Source organism: Quercus suber, unplaced genomic scaffold (assembly GCF_002906115.3).
Source record: "Quercus suber isolate HL8 unplaced genomic scaffold, Cork oak 2.0 scaffold_216, whole genome shotgun sequence".
NCBI lineage: Eukaryota > Viridiplantae > Streptophyta > Magnoliopsida > Fagales > Fagaceae > Quercus > Quercus suber.
In genome coordinates this window covers 306,204-313,464 of record NW_027069674.1, presented here as the reverse complement: position 1 = coordinate 313,464, position 7,261 = coordinate 306,204, and the positions used below count along the sequence as shown (strand labels likewise).

The following is a 7,261-nucleotide window of genomic DNA, read 5'->3' as shown; positions in this document are numbered from 1 at the left end:
AAAAAAAAAAAAAAAAAAAGAAAAGAAAAGAAAAGAAGCCAGACGTAGATGCTCCAAGCGCAAACCAAACGGAGCTTAAGTAATAATTCAATGATATTAACATCCTTTGCGGTGTCCGATTTGAATTTCCCTTCTTCGTCTCTAATATCTACCTATCTAAAAGCATGATGCTATACAACGACCTTATATCTTAATACAATATTCCTAGAGACAACAAAATTTTTTTTTTCTTCGAAATGTTCTAAGATGATAAGTTGTAATTAGTGATATATCATTTTTAAGTGGGACAACCAATAATATCAAATTTTCCATCCTAGCACTTAAAACCAAGTGCATGTTTTTACCATGAATTAGAATTTTAAGATTTAGCGTGATACTGGTAGAGGACGAAACAAGAAGAAGATATGGAAGTAGCAGAAAACCGTGAAAGAAAAAATTATGACAAACAATTAGTTGTACTGTTCAAAACCGTGATGTTAAGTATGCGTTTGGATACTGTTTATTTTGCTGAAAACTAAAACAATAAAATAAAAAACAATAAAAAAGTTATTGTTCACAGGCGAGTTACTGTTCATTTGCCTACTTGCACTGTTCATGTCCTATGAACGGTGCAAGAGGCGCTAGTCAAAAAAAAAAAAAGAAAAAAAGAAAAGAAAAAGAAAAAAAAAAAAAAGAAGCCGACGCAGACGCTCCAAATGTAAACACAAACCAAACGGAGCTTAAGTAATAATTCAATGATATTAACATCCTTTGCGGTGTCCGATTTGAACTTCCCTTCTTCCTCTCTAATATCTACTTATCTAAAAGCATGATGCTATACAACAATCTTATATCTTAATACAATATTCCTAGAGACACAACATTTTTTTTTTTTTTCAAAACGTTCTAAGATGGTAAGTTGTAATTAGTGATATATCATATTTAAGTGAGACAACCAATAAATTTTATTGTACACCAATCACAATTTATCACTTTAATAGTTGTGAAAAAGTTAGTAAAATTTTTCATGCGGATAGATTCTATTGATCTTAATATGGTTGAAATAGTTGTTGAGGACACAACATTTGTCAAAATCTTTTTCAAGGTTGGAGTATTATTACTGGATTCACTTTTATTTGCACATATCACAATGAAAATGATTGTTTTTAGGAATGTTGTTAATGTCCATGTTGGAATAGTTTTGGGTTTGATCTTTTAACTTCCCCTTTTTTTTTTTTTGAAACTTCCCCTTGATTCATCATAAATAATAATAGTAATAATAACAAAAAGTATAACAAACAAAATTACGAGTCCTCAACACCACATACTGTACATGGTGGTACATCATGGGGACATTTATGAAAAACCTTCGATGAAAAATCTTCGACTTTTTATTTATTATTATTATTTTTTTATATATAGTTTAAATCTATGATATTTGTTTTTGAGGATTATTCTTTTTTTTTTTAAAGGAAATTTTGAGGATTATTCTTTATCATTATACTAAGACATTAATGTGGCGTTTGGTATGGGAGAATCCACATTACTCCTGGCATCCAGATTCCTAAGAATGTGATTTCTAGGAATCACATTCCTAAAAATGTAGTTATTCCTATATTTGGCTTATTCCCAGAAATCTTAAATGAATTATTTTTTTTTCTCATTCTATCCTTAGATTTGAATGCGAACTGCCAAGTCATTTAAAAAAAATGGTTAAAATTGTCAATTTATAAAAAATACAATTTCCTTTAAGCCTGGGAATCTAGATTCCCACATGTTAAAGGGAATCCACATTCCTACTGTGAGGGGTTTAAGGGGGGAATCTAGATTTCCTTGGCATCTGATTCCCTAGCATGATTTGCAACCAAATATAAGAATCTTTAAACATTCTTAATTAGGAATTCTAAAACATTACCCTGTATCAAACGCCACATAATTGATTTTTGGAATAAGTCAGAATTGAACCAAAAATTTCTTATTCAATGAAAAATCGTAAACCTCAACTTAAAGGACATGTCACATGATACATTTCTTGAATCTTGACCATTTTTATTCAATCACTCGAATTATATGGACACCTTTTTTTTTTTTTTTTTTTGCTATATATCATATTTTAAGACTAAATTTCATGTACTATAATAATTGGTGTCAAATTCTTTGGCCTGTGACTGTGATCTCTCGTGTGTCTCAAAACATGTGCAAAAAAATATATAGTCCAAACTTAGAAGAACTAGCTCGTGAATGAATAGATGAGTAATTGAGCACAGCTTCCTATACTAGCTTTCACTCATTTGGTAAAGCTCCAAAAGCAAGCATGACCATTGCCTTTTTTCTCACCCTAAATTCATGGAGTAGTTTATTAATGGATTACTCACCCCTAAACAATGCCTCGTTTATGGTGCAAAGTCTAATGTGTTTTTCTTCCCTGTCTTTTTTTACTGCTATACAAGTCTACAACTACGATACTCTAAATCTATAGACTCAACTGATGAAAATTAAATATATATATATATATATATAAAAGCTGAAAATAGTTTGTGGAGCCTGTGAAAAACAGTAAAGCATCATAGTCCTGCTTTTTAGAACAGGATATTTGGTGGGAAAAATTAAGTGACAACATTTCATTATCCTTGGTAGCCGGGAAAACAATAACATCCCTATGACTCAACTTCTAAAGTGCTTGACTTGCACAAGACTAGAAATGTTCACATGTTATTGGCTAGAAAACTGCCATATGGCATCAAAAAAATGGGTTGATGAGAACCATAGGTACTGTATTAATATCTTGGAATGAAAAGAAATTGAGTCCTAATGTAGTGTTTTGACCTTTGTGCACTACATGACAAGAGCATAACCATAACAGGCTTTATAAGTCATGCTCCATTTTTAATTGAAATCTTGATTGAACATGTATAGATTGTGCTGGGAGTAACGGATATTGTTGTCTCTTGGAGATTGGTCCTCTCTTCATGCGAAAATTCCAATCACATAATTCGATTGAAGCAGATTAGGGGTTACTAGAGTATAGGGGAGCCAATTGATAGCACTAGCTGATGTCTTGAGTGATGCACGGGGTACAGTATAAATTTATTTTAAAATATTTTATTAAAAAAAATTCTATATGAAATTATCTTTATGACTATTGTAGGGTCAGTTTTTGCGGCCCATGCCCAAGGAAGTATGGATTAGGAGCCCACCGAGCCCAAAACAATAAATTTTGTAGAGAATGGGCGAAAGGGCTAGGCTAATAATGAAAATAACAGTATTAAACAGCAACCCCAATGGGAGGATTTGAATTAATGTGTTCTTGGACTAATATGAGTGCTCTGTCCGAAGAGATGCTTTTCATTGATAGTCTAGGGTTACAATTCCTGGAGCTACAATAATCAAATATCTCTCTGTTTCCCTCCCCCCCTTTTTTTCCTCTCTTTCTTCCTTTATATAGTGCTGCCTTCTTACATTTCCTCCGTCCACTTGTTCATCATCCAGGCACCCATTTGAGTGCAAGTCCCATCACCCCACTTTTAGCCGTATGTGAGTGGCGGTAGTTGAGAAAACTCCGTTCAGGGGTCTTATCCACATAAATGCGGCCAGGAAGGTAGGTGCAGTGCATTAAATGTGGTGGTTGAAGCATGCCTCCTTGATATTTCTCTGTTCTCGTTACCTTCATGTGTGTCCGAGGTTCCTCTCCCTCTAGACACTTGTCAAACAGATCATTTGAACCTCCCAAGCTCGTGTTGGGTCAAACCTCTTCGGATCCGAGGATGTTGGACTACTCGGACACATGATTACCTCCTCGGATGGCACACGTGCTCGTCTCAAGGCATTCCCCTTTGACGTGGGCCTCTGACTGAAGGTCACACCTCCTCGGACGAAGAGTGTTCCTCATTCAGGGCCTTGGGCCCAATAAGTTGGGTTGGGTTTTTCTCCCCCCACAACTATAATTATGCTTATTCTTAAAATTGCGAACTCTACCATAGTTCCTAGCCATGAATTCTCTTCCTCCTTAGATTGAAGCTTGTCAATAACATATGCCAAATCTCACTCTAAGATGATATCTCTTACACCAATCTCAATTGCAAAATTAATAGCTTGGATAGCCTCTACTTGTTTTGCCTCCTTCGAATCCGAATTGCTTTCTCTTTGCAATTCAATGTTACAACAAGCGACTCATTATCATCTCAAATCAAAACCCCTATTTCCACTTTGTTCTTTAAAAATCACTTCATCAAAGTTTATCTTGAATGACAACTTTTAAGGAGGTTACTATTTATGCTTGATTGGACAAATGTGTAGATACAAATAATCATATTACCTAATCCATTAAACCTAACTCTTGCAAATTTACACTGAACTTAGTTCTTGAAGGAAAACTCTTGAGGAGATTGCTATTTATGCTTGCCTAGATAAATGTGTAAAAACAAATAATCTTATCATCCAATCCATTGAATCAGACTCTTGCGATTCTACATTGAACTTGTATGTAGAAAAGATAAAGCTGAAAAGTTATCCATTGAATCTATCTAAAGAATTTAAAGTAATAAAGATATATTAGTTGTTTGGCTAATTTGAAACATCAGCCTATTGTTTGGAATACAATGGGAAGAAATTAATGTAGAAGGCTAAATGTAAAAATACTCTCTTAAAGTGTCATGTGGTAGAATCTCGTGCTTTCTCACATGATATCTCTATTTTTATATATGATATTGATGATTGATCGTGTTATCCTTCACTAGAGGGTGGCTTCATTTTCGTTATAAAGAGTGCTAGACTGCTAGGGTAGTCTTGAGCTTACAAGTAACAATGCAGTGTGTTGAACTATTAAAATTTTCCAATGATATTGCTGAATACAAATCATCTTTCCTCTTTCCCATTTTTTATGTTTTATTTTATGCTTCAACAATCTTAATTTTCCATATATTCGTTTGAATTTCTTATGAAATAACCAAACTTTAAAATGGAAAAAAAATCAAACATATAGCAAGTTGTGATAGGTGAAGCATTTAGGACATAAGATTTGTTTTCAATACTGCGTGCTCCCTTTTAAATAAATAAGTTTCCTCAGTTAAAAAAAGAAAAAAAAAATACTGTTATTAAAATTTATGAGCAATGCTAGATACATATGTTTCATAACTTATTAAAGTGATAAGTTGTAATTGTAAAAACATTGCTTTCACACTGCCCATCATTGACATTGTTTTATTATGCACCAGGTAAAACAAGTCACCTCAATAATAAAAGTGAACCTTTAAAAAATAAAAATCTCCATAGGCTCTCTCTCTTAATTTCAAACTATTTTTTTTTATATGACATCATGATATTCAAGCAAGTGAATTTAGACTTTAATAGTTTATTGCTCATTAAAAATTTTTATTAGTTTCTTCTTCTTTTATTATGATAATAGAGATATAAGTTTTTAACAAAGTATAATAATATTAATTCTAAAATTATTCAATTATCCAATTGCTCTATGATCTAACTACTTTTATAAAAAGGGAAACATAACGGTAGTAGTCAATGGGTGATCTATTGGTATGAATTTCGGGCTCAATTACCCCCTTCAAACTTGATTTAGAGATCATCAATAATGCCCTTTGGATGGGGATTGATTGTAATTGGGAATATACAATATCCAGCTTGGGAGTCGCAAAATCTTCTCAGAGAAAAATAAAAATTCTACAACTTTGTAAGCCCAAACATGTTCTCAAAAAGTTCAGAGAACCATCAAGGAGTAGTTGAGGAGAGGCCATGTGTAGTCAAAACATATGTGAGTATTGAGGAGGAGTTAGGAAGCTTGCTGGTTGGTGTAACCCTAGATGGCAGAAAGTTGTAATGCACTATCTAAATAGTGTTTTAAGCACTTTTTACTTATAAATTGCAAAAAAAGAAAAAAAAGAAAAAAAGAAAGAAAGATAGAAAGCTTTATGCAATCTGTCCTGATGTTCTCTATGTCTCTGTTTTATAGGTACTCAGTGCTTTTGAACAACTCAGGCTTTGCAACCTCATGATGAAAGATCAGAGAGGCCTGTTAAGAGTGTGAACAGCTCCTGATAGTTGACAATTGGTGATCACCGCTAAAGGGTTTTGGCAAGCTTCTTTCGAGATGGAGAGGTGGCCGGGGTGGCATGCCAGCTTTTGTGGTCAAATCACAGGTAGGGAAAAGAAAAAGATTGCTAAGATATTTGGCAATCAAAATTTTTTTTATGAGAGCTAAGCCTAAAGGATTTTCTTAACTTGTCCTCTTGATTGCAAGTCAGATATTAGAGGATGCAAGTGTTATTTGCTGAAGAAGAGAATGCTACCTTGAAGATTAGAAGTGATAATGGAAGACACTTCTGACTTGCTGAAGCAGGGGATGCAAGTGTTATTTGCTGTTCATAACAGGTATTAACTGAGGCTAGGGTTCTTCGTTGTACCAGCCCTTTTTGTTGTATCAATAGAAAAATAAATTTTTAAAAAATTAACTATATGTCCATTCTAGTTAATATAGCTTTTTAGGTGGGTTTGGGCTTATGATTATAAACTTCAACCCAAGAAGATAAAAGCCACCTTTTCTCCCTTCTAACACATTATTTGACAGTAATTTACTCAAGGTGGATTTTGACTTACGCATTATCTATTTAGTATTTATACATCATTATAAACTTCATAGAAAATTTGTTTTTAATTTTAATGTTGTCAAAAAAATCAAATACTTGAATATGAATAGGGTTTTGTTCTCTGAATCAGTTGTTTACTTATGCCTCTATTTAGCACAGTGCTTCCATCGCAAAACCTCTTTAGGGTTTTTCTGCTTTTTTTCCTCTTCTGAATTTGGTAGGCTTGACTGCAACACAAATTGTTTAGTTCTGTGTTGTAATCTTGCAATGTGATTACAATAGAGAGTATTGGTTAATTGGCTTGGTTAATTGAAATACAAATGGTGGAAAACGAAATGATGCTTTTATTTTCTCACAAAAGTTGAGTGTGCGTGCGTGTGTGTTTGTCTGTGTACAAACATATATAACTATTTATTTAGAAATAGCACACATTCCATTAAATAGAACCATTTAAAAATCTTCTGTCTTATTTTAGAAAATAAATTGATCCAAAAACTGTTAAAGCCTCTAAATTAATATAAAATCTGGACCTATCAAATCGGGGATGTTGAGTAGTGGAATTAGAACGTTCAATTGTCTGTATACTTGATGCTGATGCAAGGGAAAAAAGAAGGTTCTTCTTTGACAAGGACAAGATGGAAAAATACCAAATATGATTTTCTGGATCAAAAGCACAAAAACAT

At 33.2% G+C, this 7,261-nt stretch overlaps 1 protein-coding gene across 2 annotated transcripts in view; it reads left to right on the top strand.

The window, feature by feature from the left end:
* LOC112025857 (disease resistance protein RPV1-like) overlaps positions 1-7,261 on the top strand; it is a 102,091-nt gene that overhangs the window by 94,233 nt on the left and 597 nt on the right. For both annotated transcript variants that reach the window (XM_065779732.1, XM_065779723.1), the window contains exons 7-8: positions 5,945-6,131; positions 6,237-6,363. The gene's annotated coding sequence lies outside the window, so the exon portion shown is untranslated. The remainder of the gene's footprint in view (positions 1-5,944; positions 6,132-6,236; positions 6,364-7,261) is intronic.